Source organism: Cervus elaphus, chromosome 33 (assembly GCF_910594005.1).
Source record: "Cervus elaphus chromosome 33, mCerEla1.1, whole genome shotgun sequence".
Classification (NCBI taxonomy): Eukaryota; Metazoa; Chordata; class Mammalia; order Artiodactyla; family Cervidae; genus Cervus; species Cervus elaphus.
The window spans coordinates 45,743,455-45,758,099 of NC_057847.1; the positions used below are offsets into that span (position 1 = coordinate 45,743,455).

Consider the following 14,645-nt stretch of genomic DNA (forward strand, 5'->3'; position numbering starts at 1 on the left):
TTGATTCATGAACCTAACATTCCTGTTTCCTATGGAGTATTTTTTTTTTTTACAGCATCGGACCTTATTTTCACCACCAGACACATCCACAACTGAGGGCTGTTTTTCACTTTGGCACAGCTGCTTCATTCTTTCTGGAGCTGTTTATTGCTCTTCTCCAGTAGCATATTGTACACCTTCTTGACATAGGGGGCTCATCTTCCAGTATCATATCATTTTGCCTTTTCATACTATTCGTGGGGTTCTCCTGGCAAGAATACTGGAGTGATTTGCTGTTCCTCGTTTTGTTAGAACTCTTCACTATGACTTATCAGTCTTGGGTAACCCTGTAGGGCATGGCTTAGAGCTTTTATTGAGTTACCCAATCCCCTTCGCCATGGCTAGGCTGTAATCCATGAAGGGGTAATAAGAGATACAGGAATCAAATATAAATCAATTTTTACAGCATTTGAATTCTCCCCATCACAATTAGAATGGAAACAGGTATACAGTAATTGATAATTTTCAATTAAGCATTACATTAGAACGTACTCCTTTGTAAACAAAAATTTGTCTACTTTTGTCTATTATTGTAAATTTGATGTAGATTTTTTCTGATATTTAGTCGTTTAAAATACTTCTTTGCTTCTATCTTCCTTAACACAGAATCAGAAAGACAAGAGTTGCTTGATTTTCCTTAGGAAAGAAGAGAATGACATTGCTGTACGGCATTTCTTTTCTCCCTCAGTACTTAATTTTAAGATAGTAATATTCTAGTTCTTTTTGCTAATGTTCTGAATGCTCTTCTCATACATTTCATGGTGTTTAGAAAAATAATGTAAGCCTGAGGCCTCACTTAAAGATGGCCATTTTATGGTTATTGATAATAGCTCTATTCTTTAGCCTCCAAGCGTTTTCTGGTGTTTTTCCTCCCTAAAAGCTCTATAAAGTTTGTGTGTGTAATCTCATTTAATCAAATCAGTAGTCCTGAGAGGTAGTTGTCATTCTCATATAGTTGAGGAAATTCAGAAAGCTGTGAATTAATTGCAGGTATGCTAAATTTGGGGGGAAAGATGTTTAATTGTGAACTGTATTTAAACATACTAAACATATCTTTTTTAAAAGCTCTAAAAGTTGAATGGTTATAAAATATCCACTTGGTATTTTTTCATTATATGTCTTTTTGGTTTTGACTAATGATAGCGTCTTGTTTTTCTTGCTTATTTAAATGTGGGCTCACTGGGAGGAAAATGAAGCAGACATAAGTTAACAGAAGAAAGTAAATTACCTTAAGTTTCTTTTTCCATGAGGAAACCACCATGATTAATATTTTGGTTGTTTCAGTTGTGTGTCAAACCTTTATTTTTCTCACGTGATTGAAATAGCTTTCTTTGTCATATATTAAACTCTCACATATTCTGACATCTGTTTCTGGGTTTTCTTTTTCACTCTATTTCTAATTCAATATTACACCTTTTCCTGATTATTGTTGTTTTAGTCTACCCAACTCATGCCTGACTGATGACCCCTGGACTGTAGTCTGTTAGGCTCCTCTGTCCATGGGCAAGAACATGGAGTGTTGACAGGCACCAACACAATCTATAAAGCAATCATCATTCAGTTAAAAGTAGGTTAAAAAAAAAAAAAGTAAGTTAAAAAAAAATTGGAGTTGGTTGCCATTTCCATCTCCAGGGACTCTTAGGATTGAACCTGTGTCTCCTACTTTGGCAGATGGATTGTGTACCACTGAGCCACCAGGGAAACTTAGAGTAGATTTCATATTTAATAAGACAAGTTGTTCATGGTTTCTCTTTTCATTATTTCCTTTGCTATTTTCAGATACTAGCATGTACATTTCCCTGTCCCTGCCAAAAATAATCTATAAATACGTAAACAGAGAGATGCTTAAAAGGCAAAGTTGTGTTTTTCTCTGGAATTAAATTTAATTCTTGCATTTTAAGAGAACTAACATTTCATGTTTTTCAATTAATTTTTCCTGTCCAGAAATAGAACGTGTTTATTTGAAAACTTGTTGTTTTTTATTCTTTTTAGATTTCTGGTACATAAATTTGAGCTACTTATAGTTTTCAGACTATGGTATTTATTGTTGATTGACGCAGGCTCCTTCATATTTTTTCCGTTTGTTCTTCATCTTTGGGCTTCCCTGGTGGCTCAGCTGGTAAAGAATTCGCCTGCAGTGTGAGACCTGGGTTCGATCCCTGGTTTGGGAAGATCCCCTGGAGAAGGGAATGACTACCCATTCCAGTATTCTGGCCTGGAGAATTCCATTGACTGCACAGTCCATGGTGTTGCAAATGAATGAGCGACTTGCACTTCATCTTTACTCCAGTTTACCCTCCCTAATAGGTGCTCACTCTCAGAGCAGGCAATGGCACCCCACTCCAGTACTCTTGCCTGGAAAATCCCATGGACGGAGGGGCCTGGTGGGCTGCAGTCCATGGGGTCGCTAGGAATCGGACATGACTGAGCAACTTCACTTTCACTTTTCACTTTCATGCATTGGAGAAGGAAATGGCAACCCACTCCAGTATTCTTGCCTGGAGAATCCCAGGGACGGGGAGCCTGGCGGGCTGCCGTCTATGGGGTCGCACAGAGTCGGACACGACTGAAGTGACTTAGCAGCAGCAGCAGCAGCAGGTGCTCACTAGGATATATGTCCTAAGACATGTAAATATTGGGGAAAGCTGTATGTTTTCATTAAGTATAATTGACATAAAACATTATATTAGTTTCAGGTGTAAATGCAGTGGTTTGGTATGGTACTTGTATACATTGTAAAATGATTACTACAAATAAATTTAGTTAACATACTAACATTGTTTTTTTTCTTGTAAGGTGGAATTTTAAGACTTATTCCAAGCAACTTTCAAAGACATAATACAATATTACTAACTATACTCACCATGCTGTATTTTATCTCCCATGATTTCCTTGTTTTATAGCTAAAAGTTTGTACATTTTGACCCTCTTCACCCCTTCACCCATTTCTCTCACCTCCCAAGCCAGCCTCCTCTATGGCAGCCATCAATCTGTTCTCTGTTTCTGTAAGCTTGGGTTTTTTGTTTTTTTACAATCTACTTGTAAGTGAGATTATATAATACTCGTCTTTCTCTGGCTTATTTCACTTAGCCTTCAAAGTCCATCCATGTTGTTGCAGGTGGAAGACTTCATTCATTTCATTTTTATGGCTAAATTGCTTTGCTTTGTGTGTATGTGTATTTTATATAAATCTTCTTTATCCATTAATTATTCCATGGACAGTTAGATTACTTCCATATCTTAGCTACTATATATGATGCTTAAGTGCAATTTTATAAGAAACTTCCATACCATTTTCCATTGTGGCTATACAGCTTACTTTCCACCACCGGTATACTGGGGTTCCAATTTCTGCACACCCTTGCCAGCGTTTGTTATTTCTTGGTTTTTTGATAACAGCTATCCTGACAGGTGTGAAGTGATATCTCATTATGGTTTTAATTTGTGTTTCTCTAATTGGTGATGTTGAGTATCTAATGTACCTTATGGCCATTTGTATGCCTTTTTCACCCATTCTTTAATTGGATTATTTGCAATTTCTTGATATTTATTTGTAGGAGTTTCTTATGTATTGTGGCTATTAACCTGTATCAGTTATATGGTTTGCAAACATTTTCTTGCACTGCAAAGATTATTTTTTCACTCTGTTTTCTTTACTGTGCAGAAGCTTTTTAGTTTGATGTAATCACACTTTCTGTTCCAAAACATGAAGAACTAGTTCAAAATTACTTCCAGTTCAGTTCAGTCACTTGGTCGTGTCTGACTCTTTGCGACCCCATGGAATGCAGCACACCAGGCTTCCCTGTCCTGGAAGTCTCCAACTTGCAGAGCTTTCTCAAACTGATGTCCACTGAGTCAGTGATACCATCCAACCATCTCATCCTCTGTTGTCCCCTTCTTCTCCAGCCTTCAATCTTTCCCAGCATCAGGGTCTTTTCAAATGAGTCACCTCTTGGTATCAGGTGGCCAAAGTATTGGAGTTTCAGCTTCAACATTAGTCCTTCCAATGAACACTCAAGACTGATCTGCTTTAGGATCAACTGGTTGGATTTCCTTGCAGTCCAAGGGACTCTCAAGAGTCTTCTCCAACACCACAGTTCAAAAGCATCAATTCTTCAGCGCTCAGCTTTCTTTATAGTCCAACTCTGACCTCCATACATGACTACTGGAAAAAGCGTACATAGCTTTGACTAGATGACCTGTGCTGGCAAAGTAATATCTCTGCTTTTTAATATACTGTCTAGGTTGGTCATACCTTTTCTTCCAAGGAGCAAGCATCTTTTAATTTCATGGCTGCAGTCACCATCTAAAGTAATTTTGGAGCCCAAAATAATGTCTTTTATTGTTTCCAGTGTTTTCCCATCTATTTGCCATTGAAGTGATGGGACCAGATGCCATGATCTTAAGTTTTTTGAATGTTGAATTTTAAGCCAGCTTTTTCACTCTCTCCTTTCACCTTCATCAAGAGGCTCTTCAGTTCTTCTTTGTTTTCTGCCCTAAGAGTGGTATCATCTGTGTTTCTGAGGTTATTGATATTTTCCCCAGCAATTTCGATTCCAGGTTGTGCTTCATGCAGCCCAGTATTTCACATGATGTACCCTGTATACAAGCTAAGCAGGGTGACAGTATACAGCCTTAACATGCTCCTTTTCCCAATTTGGAACCAGTTTGTTGTTCCATGTCTTGTTCTAAATGTTGCTTCTTGACCTGCATACAGATTTCTCAGGAGGCAGGTAAGGTGCTCTGGTGTTCCCATCTCTTGAAGAATTTTCCAGAGTCAAAGGCTTTGGTGTAATCAATAAAGCAGAAGTAGATGTTTTTCTGGAATTCTCTTGCTTTTTCGATGATCCAGCAGATGTTGGCAATTTGATCTCTGGTTCCTCTGCCTTTTCTAAATCCAGCTTGAACATCTGGAAGTTCATGGTTCATGTACTGTTGAAGCCTGGCTTGGAGAATTTTGAGCATTACTTGGCTGGAGTGTGAGATGAGTGCAATTGTGCAGTAGTTTGAACATTCTTTGGCATTGCCTTTCTTTGGGATTGGAATGAAAACTGACCTTTTGCAGTCCTGTGGCCACTGCTGAGTTTTCCAAATTTGCTGACATATTGAGTGCAGCACTTTTCACAGCATCATCTTTCAGGATTTGAAATAGCTCAACTGGAATTCCATCACCTCCACTAGCTTTGTTCATAGTGACGCTTCCTAAGGCCCACTTGAATTCACAGTCCAGGATGTCTGGCTCTAGGTGAGTGGTCACACCATCGTGATTATTTGAGTCGTGAGGATCTTTTTTGAATAGTTCTGTGTATTCTTGCCACCTTTTCTTAATATCTTCTGCTTCTGTTAGGTTCATACCGTTTCTGTTCTTTATTGTATCCATCCTTGCATGAAATGTTCCCTTGGTATATCTAATTTTGTTGAAGAGATCTTTAGTTGCATTCTGTTGTTTTCCTCTGTTTCTTTGCAGTGATCACTGAGGAAGGCTTTCTTATTTCTCCATGCTATTTTTTCAAACTCTGCATTCAGATGGGTATATCTTTCCTTTTCTCCTTTGCCTTTACCTTCTTTTCTTTTCTCAGCTGTTTGTAAGGCCACCTCAGACAACCATTTTACCTTTTTGCATTTCTTTTTCTTGGGCATGGTCTTGATCCCTGTCTCCTATACAGTGTCACGAACCTCAGTCCATAGCTCTTCAGGCACTCTATCAGATCTAATCCCTTGAATCTATTTGTCACTTCCACTGTATAATCGTAAGGAATTTGATTTAGGTCATACCTAAATGGTCTAGTGGTTTTCTGAATAGTATCCCATTGTTTGTGCATGCACAGGTAGGTAGGTGTGTGTGTGTGTGTGTGTGTGTGTGTGTGCGCGCGCACACGCGCATATGTGTTTACCACCTTTATCCATTCATCTGTTGATAGACCCCTTAGGGATGTGTGTATGTGTGTACCACCTTTTCTTTATCCTTTCATTGTTGATAGACCCCTTAGGTTCCTTCCTTGCCCTGGCAATTGTAAATAATTCTACTGTGAACATTTGGGTGCATGTATTTTTTCAAATTAATGTTTTTATTTCCCCATGAGTGGACTTGCTGGGTCATAGGGTAGTTCTGTTTTTAGTTTTTGAGAAGTCTCCATGCTGGTGTCCACAGTGGTTGTGCCAGCTTACATTCCCTCCAGCGTTTATGAGGGTTCTGTTTTGTGTACATCCTTGCCAGCATTTGTTATTTGCGTTCTTTTCAATGATAGCTGTTCTAACAGGTGTGTGTAATTTTAATTTGCATTTCCTTAATGGTCATTTAATGATGTCAAACATCTCTCTTCATGTGTCTGTGGGCCTACCGCTTTTCCTCCTTGGAAAAATGTCTGTTTAGGTCTTGTGCCCATTTTTTAATTGGGTTGTTTGTGGGGTTTTTGGTGTTGAGTTGTATAAGCTATTTGTATTTTGGATATTAACCTCTTTTCAGTCATATCATTTGCAAATATTTTCTATTCAGTAGGTTGTTTTTTCAATCTGTGGATGGTTTCCTTTGCTGTCCAAAAACTTTTAAGGTTGATTTTGGATCTAGTAGTTTTTGAAGGTAATGGTTTGATGTTACCATTTCAGTTTTCTTAGCAGTTATTGGACTCATCCAGATGTTTATGTTACAGAGGTTTAATAATTATTTAGCATACAATTAGAGATCATAATAGCCATCATTGTCCCTTTTTTTTTTCTTTTTTTTTTTTTAAGTAGGGGCAACAAGTAAGTATTCAGTTTCTATTAAATTTTGATGTAAAAGGGTTTTGTTGTTATTCACCTCTCAATATCTTGTTTTCTGTTTTCCTCATTTGATAGACTAAGTGAATCAAATCTCTATTTACTAGGTAGTAAGTGTTTTTTTTTTTTTCAGCTTCTAGATGTAGGATTTGTTGTTGTTGTTCAAATTGCCTGCTGTTTTTTTAGAGAAATCTTAAATTGAGTGCAAAGTAGAGAATCTCACAAACATACAACCTTCTCTACTATCAGCATCTCTTACCAGAGTGGTACATTACTGCAGTTGGTGTACCTACAATGTTTTATCACCCAAAGTCCAATTTGTATTAGGGTCACTCTTGGTGTTATGCCTTCTATCAGTTTTGGCAAATGTTTAGTGACATGTATTCCACACAGTAGTGTCATACAGGATAGTTTCACTGTTCTAAAAATCCTCTGTGCTATTCCTCTTCATCTCTCTTCCCACCTCCACAACCGTTGCATGCCACAATTTGTTTGTCCATTCATCTATTAAAAGACATCTTGGTTGCTTCCAGGTTTTAGCAATTATGAATAAAGCTGCTACAAATATTATGTACAGATAATTGTATAGAAAAGTTTTCAACTCATTCGGGTAAATATCACAGAGCATGATTGCTTCATCATATGTTGTTCAGTCTCTATCATGTCCCAACTGTTTGTGGTCCCGTGGACTGCAGCATGCCAGGCTTCTGTGTCCTTCACTATCTCCTGGAGTTTGCTCAGTCTCATGTCCTTTCAGTCAGTAATGCCATCCAACATCTCATCCTCTGTTGCCCTTTTCTCATATAGTAAGAGTATACTTACTGTTACAAATTAAAAAAATAAAATTTATCCAGCTGCATCAGGTCATAGTTGTGGCGTGCAGGATCTTTTGTGGCACATGAACTCTAGTTGTGATGCGTGGGCTTAGTAGTTGTGTGTGAGCTCCAGAGTGCCTGGGCTTCAGTAGTTGCAGTTTGAGGCCTTAGTTCCTCCACAACATGTGGGATCTTAGTTCCCAGACCAGGAATCAAGCCCACCTTCCCTGCATCACTGCAAGGTGGATTCTTAACCACTGGACCACCAGGAAAGTCCCAGGAGTGTATTTACTTTTATAAGAAGCTGCTGAACTGTCTTCCAATGTGACTGTACCATTTTGACCTCTCATTAGCAGTGAATGAGCTTTCCTGCTGCCCCATAACAATTTGGTATTATTGGTGTTTTTAGGGTTTTTTTAATTTTTTAATTTTTTTGCATTTTAATAGGTGTGTGGTGCATTTTAATTTCCAGGTCTATAATAATGTATGATGTTAAGCATGTTTTCATGTGCTTACTTGCATCTATATTTCTTTTTTTGTTGAGGTGTCCAGATATTTTTACTCGTTTATTGTTAAGTTTAAAGAGTTTTTTTTTTTTTTTAATTGGTAAATTATACTGGTTAACAGCAGTTAAATGGATGTGTCTTTTGCAAATAATTTGCGGCTCTTCTCGTTCTTTGAACTGTCTTTGGGAAAGCAGAAGTTTTTAATTATAATTAAGTCCATCTATCAATCATTTATTTCATTGATCTTGCCTTTGACTTATTTTTATAAGGCATACCTTTTTGCATTGTGATCAGAAAGCACAGTTTATAAAATGTTGACTCTTTGAAGTTTATTAAAGCCTCACTTACGTTCTGTGTCAAGACTAATTTTGGGAGTATTTTTTTGTGCTGACAGTTTAAAGTTATTTTGTTATTCTGTATCTTGGCATATCTAATCTGCTTGATCTCCCTAAGGAGAGAGGTATATTAAAATCTTTTTTCATCTTGTTCTCCCATATTTTTCTCTTGTTGCTCTGTATTTTAAGGCTCAGGTGCAAAATAAATGCATGTGTAATGTATCTCATAGCCAGCTATATTATGACAGTCATTGGATAAATAGAATAGGTTAGATTTTATAGGAGTTTTTAGCAAAGTAAAGGCAGGAGAATTGATCTTTTTCCCAAACTTAATACCTGTCATTTAATTTTATTGCCATGCTGTATTTATTGAATTATGGTGATTGCAGACTCATGTTTTGGTCATAAGTTTAATAGAAGTGGATTTAGAATAATTTTTATTGGTTTTTGATAAATTATCATTTAAATATTTTTCTTTTTAATATTGTATTATTTGAGAATTTTTGGTTTCTATTTATATTTTGAAGACTTGTAAATCACCATGATTTTCAGGATGTAGTTTGGTTGTGAAAAGTGAAAACCAAAGTAGCTCAGTTGTCCAACTCTTTTCGACCCCATGGACTGTAGCACACCAGACTCCTCTGTCTGTGGAATTCTCTAGGAAAGATTACTGGAGTGGGTTACCATTTCCTTTCTCCAAGGGATCTTCCCAACCCAGAGATGGACCCTGGGTCTCCTGCGTCGCAGACAGATTCTTTATACTGTCTGAGCCACCAGGTTGTACCAAGTCTATTGGTGTGATCCTGGGGGGGGTGGGGGGGGGTGTTTCTATTTGTTAATAGAAATACTTTTACACATTGTCTAATATTGAATTACCCTAGCACTTTTATATAATAAATTCTACTTTTTCAAAGTGTATACATTGTAGAATCCTCATGGCTAATATTTCCTTACATTTATAAGCTTATAAATTATTTCTATATTATGTATTATTATATCTACATTATTATATTATATAATATTATTACATATGTTATTATATTGTATTATATCATATAATAATATATTACATATAATATATTATTTATATAATTATATATTACTTATTATTATTATATTAAATGATGCTTATTTATAAGCAGCATTGCCTGCTTTTCTTTTTTGATACTTTTCTGTTGTGCTTTGTTACTCTTATAAAGAGCTTTTCATCTCTTTCTGTGATCTGAAATAATATTGTAATCCTCTGTTCTTGAAAGGTTCCATAGAGTTATGCTGTAAAATCAGCTGGTTAAGTTTCTTTCAGTTGCATCTATGGTAACTGAAATATTCAAGTGTGATGTTTTTCTTTTGGGTGAATTTTAGTAAATAGTTTGAGAGGAAATCATTTCCTCTAGATTTTGAAATTGGTTGTGAATCTGTTCTCTGTGGTTTATTTTCCTTATTTAGAGTAGTGAGTGGCTTTTCTACATTTCTTAGTGTTTTATTTAGTCATTTTTTTTTTCATTCAGTTGAGTTTATGCATTGTAAAAATGTTTACATTTTGAGTTTGAATGTGCTTAGTTTATTCACAACCCAGTTGTTGACTAGCTTTTTTGACTCTGAAAAGTATGTAAGGTCTCTTGATAATTATGTATGTGCATATTCCCCCCTTAAACCCAGGATTTTGTTTTTTGTTTTTTTTTCCTTTCAGGTTATTTTCAGTATATATTGTGCCACTGCATCATTTGTTACAGTGTCTTACTGTTTTTAGTTAGCACTGCATATTTTTCATTATATTAAAAGCAGATCTGGGTTTATAGTATGAAAGGAGGACTGTAACTGAACTGTCCTTGGGTGGTTATTATCTTAAGTCTTTGATAGATAACTTTTGCTTATTGCTTTGGGGAACTCACGTTTTTTAAAAAACAGTAATTTTGTCAGCAAATATTTTATAAATAGCCTATACTAACATGACTGTCAATACTTAATAACTGCTTGCTTAGGTCATATTGATAACTTAGGTCATGAAGATAACTCTCTAGTTGTTAGCTGTTGATAGTGTTTTTTATGCCACTCAACATCCAGATGTATTTGTTTTTAAGCTTTTAAAATATTACTAGTTTTTACCAGAAACATAATTTTACTGTAAGTTGCAGATTAGATATTTTTAAGGTAAAAGAGTGAAAAGTTTATCAGATAAATGACTTTTCTCACTTCAAAATTGACTTTTATAAAGTGAATTTTGTGTATTGCTTAAGACATTTGTACAGAATTTATATTCCTTTCTGAAATGATTCAGTTTCTGTTGATGCGAAGAGCTAGACCCTTGATCCATAGTAAGACCTTAGTTTTGGGCTGGGATGGTGGTGTTACGAACTCAAGCTAGATATATTACCTTGGGCATGTTACTTTACTTTCTTGTGCTCCCTTTTCTCTTCCATAAAGTGAGGCTAGTAAATGGTACCTACCTCATAAGGTTTTTTAAAGGGTTATTAAAAAAGATTATTAGAAGAGTTAACTGATATTGATGCAAAGCAGTTGGCACAGGGCTTAATATTAAATAGTTGGCCATGAATTTGTCTATTAGACTGTCCCTGAATGCATGCTTGAAACAGTGTTATTTCCTGAATCACTGTGAGCAAGTTGTTAACCCTTGTAAGCTTTGTTCTTTTAATTTGTAAAATGAGGATAATGGTCTTACCTGCTTTTAAAATTCAAATAAAGTAATAGGTGAGTGAATGCTAAATTGCTTACTGTTTTGTATCTTCTCTTCCCATTTTTGGTGAAGACACATAGTCCTTTCCTTTTTCATTCTATTATCTCATGTGTTTGTTTATCTATGTTAACACCATTTAATTTATGAAGTAAGCATCACCCATACAGTTGAAGAAGCTTCTATATATGTCTCTTACTGTATCACTTTTTCATTTCATTTTCAGCAATTATTTAATGTTTGCTCCAGAGAGAATGTAGTTGTCATATTCTACAAAGGTGTTGGAACAAGTTAAGGAATTTAAATACACTTGCAGTTATCTAGGGGCTTCCCTGGTGGCTTAGATGGTAATGAATCTGCCTACAGTGTGGGAGACCTGAATTCAGTCCCTGGGTCAGAAAGATCCCTTGGAGAAGGGATTGGTAACCCACTCCAGTATTTTTGCCTGGAGAATCCCATGGACAGAGGAACTTGGTATGGGGTCTAAAGGTCTCAGACACGACTGAGCAACTAAGGCTTTCACACTTTTGCTTTCACAATAACCTAACTATCCTGTTACATCATTCAGAAATCCATTCTGTAAGGTTCTGACTGTTTATGGAATGGAATTATTAACAAGTCTCAGAAAGGCTAGTCATTTTGTTATTAAACAGCCCAAATTTGGTCAAGTAATTTCTTTGAATTCTAATGGCTGTCTGTAATTCCTTCACATAACTCTAGTTCCCTTTTCAGGAATTACAGAAAATAATCACCTTACCTCACCTAGTTTTGTTAAAATTACATTGACTTATATTCTCAAGTTGTCTTTTTTCGTGTTGTGTGTGTGTGTGTATTTGTATATTTATTTATTTATAATTCATTTGGTTCTTAGTTGCTCTGTTTGGGCTTTCTCTAGTTGGGGTGAGCTCTTCATTGTGGTGCACGGACTTCTCATTGTGTTGGCTGCTGCTTTTGTTGTGGAGCATAGGCTCTAGATGCACAGGCTTCAGTAGTGACATGCAGGCTCAGTAGTTGAAGCTTAGGGTCCCTAGAGAGGTTGGGCTTCAGTAGTTGCAGTACGTGGGCTTGGTAGTTGGGCTCTCGGGCTCAGTGGTTTGGTTGCTCCACTCAGTAGTTTAGTTGCTCCATCGCATTGGAATCTTCCCAGACTAGAGATGAAACCCATGTGCCGTGCACTGGCAGGCGGATTCTTATCCATTGCGCCACCAAGGAAGTCCCTTTAAGTTGTCTTTTCTTATTTTCCATTCCCACATTTTGCAAATGTTTTTTAACTGTTTATTTATATATTTTTGATATGTTGGGTCTTTGTTGCTTCATGGACTTTGCTATAGTTTCAGCAAACATGGGCTACTCTCTTGTTGGGGTGTGCAAGCTTTTCATTGTGGTGGCCTCTTGTTGTAGAGCATAGGCTCCAGGATACACCGGCTTCAGTAGTTGTGGCTCCTGGGCTCTAGAGCACAGGCTCAATAGTTGTGGCGCACGGCCTTCGTTGCTCTGTGGCATTTGAGATCTTTCTGGATCAGGGATGGAACCCTTGTCTCCTGCACAGGTAGGCTGAGCCATCGTGGAAGCCCTGATTTAGTTTTTAGTTAGTGTATTACAACATTTAACACATTTGAAACTGGAATGCATTCTACCACTCATGTTGTCCTATGCTGTCTGGTCTCCAGCCTAGTTGTGCATGATTGAACAGCAAAAATACCAACATCAGAAGATTGTCAGTGGTTTGTAAGAAAATCATGACATAAAAATGACACAACACTCTCTTATCAGCTAGGAATAAAATGATTATGGTGAGAGAATAGGATAAGCAATGAAATCATGTGTTTAGCCACATTCCCAAAGCAGAAATCAAAGGCAGATCTGCTCCATTATTCAATAAAGTTGATAAGGGAAAATAAGGGGCAGTTTTAAATCGTTAAGAAGAAAGTTAAGAACCAGTACCAGTGATTTTCAGATATTTTATGGCTTGTTTTGTTTTGGTTTTTAAGAAATGCTGCTTTACTAGGAAGATTCTTAGTGTTCAACAGGAATTATATTATGTGGAAATATATAGACATTAGCAACTTAGTTACAGTAAACATCCTCAGTGTAAATTTTGAGGAATAGACTATTCATTTGCCTATTTTACTTTTTATGTATTCACAAAAGTGGTTGATAGGGGATGAAACCAAGTCTTAATTAAGAATGTGTGTGTGCGTGCCAGGTCGCTTAAGTTGTGTCTGATTCTGTGCAGCCCTGTGGACCGTAGCCTGCCAGCTCCCTTGTCCATGAGATTCTCCAGGCAAAAATCCTGGAGTGGGTTGCCATGCCCTCCTCCAAGGGATCTTCCGGACCCAGCGGAACCTGTGTCTCTTATATCTAACAACCTGCATTGGCAGGCAGCTTCTTTACTAGTTGCACCACGTGAAAAGCCCCTAAATAAGAATAAATCCTTTCAAAAAGTTTAACATAAATCTGAGTGGTAAAAAACTGTGATGGTTTGACAGTGATTTTACCTTTTCTTTCTTAGAGGATTGAAGAAATTTAGTATAGATCATTTTTATAACCCTTTTTAAAGCATACTTTAGTCTGTTACCATCTGAAAAATCTGATGCCCAGAACTGGGCTTAGTACCTTTGATCTCATCTAGTCATTCATTCATTCATGATTCTTTGTAAAATTACTTTTTAAAAAACACTATAAAGTTATTATTGACATATGAAAAACTGTACATACTAAATGTGTGACTGGATGATTTGGGGAATAAATACACATCCATAGAATTATCACCAAGACTGTAGACATCTATCATTTCAAAAGTTCTTTGCAGTCCCTTTATTATTATGTTAGTGTCCATGTGTTTATATGGTGACCTTACAGAGCTTGTAACCATGAGGTATCACATCTGTTGATACTTGAAGTCTTACTAACACCTTTTAGTAGGTTCTTACCATTAGTCAATATGTATTCTGTATCAAAGTAGTTTCTATAAAGCGTTCTCATCTTGTGTTGACGCATTTGAATTCACATTTTATCCCTGTTAAATTTCACCTTGTTGATTATTAAATTCTGATTGTCATCCAGAGGCATCCTTTCAAATTTCGACTCCTGCATCCTTATTGCATGTCAGTTTAGAACTTTGTTCAACTTTATGTAAATATTCTTTATGTTAGAGTTGTTGAGCTCATGGTCAGTCCTCTTGTACTGCATTAGCATTTCATTCATATATTCTCTTTTTTCCACAAGGCATAGATTTGTGTTGCTAAAAGATTGTCTTATGTATAGTAGTTACCTAAGCAGTTGTATCCTTATAATTTTGAGACTGTAGAATAGAGATCCTGAAACCTGAACTGATCCATGCTGCTTTTGAAGTACTTATAAAATATTCTATTTTCAGTTACCTCCCTACTTAGGTTGATCAGTTATTCAAAAGTATGCCCATTTTATACTTTTAATTTCTTCATATATTGCTTTGAAACTAATAACATTCATGTTTACTGTCATTGTCACTGTTACA

At 36.5% G+C, this 14,645-nt stretch overlaps 1 protein-coding gene across 7 annotated transcripts in view; it reads left to right on the forward strand.

Moving 5' to 3' along the window:
* Nucleotides 1-14,645, forward strand: part of PRPF40A (pre-mRNA processing factor 40 homolog A) — a 60,309-nt gene that overhangs the window by 20,714 nt on the left and 24,950 nt on the right. The window lies entirely within an intron of this gene.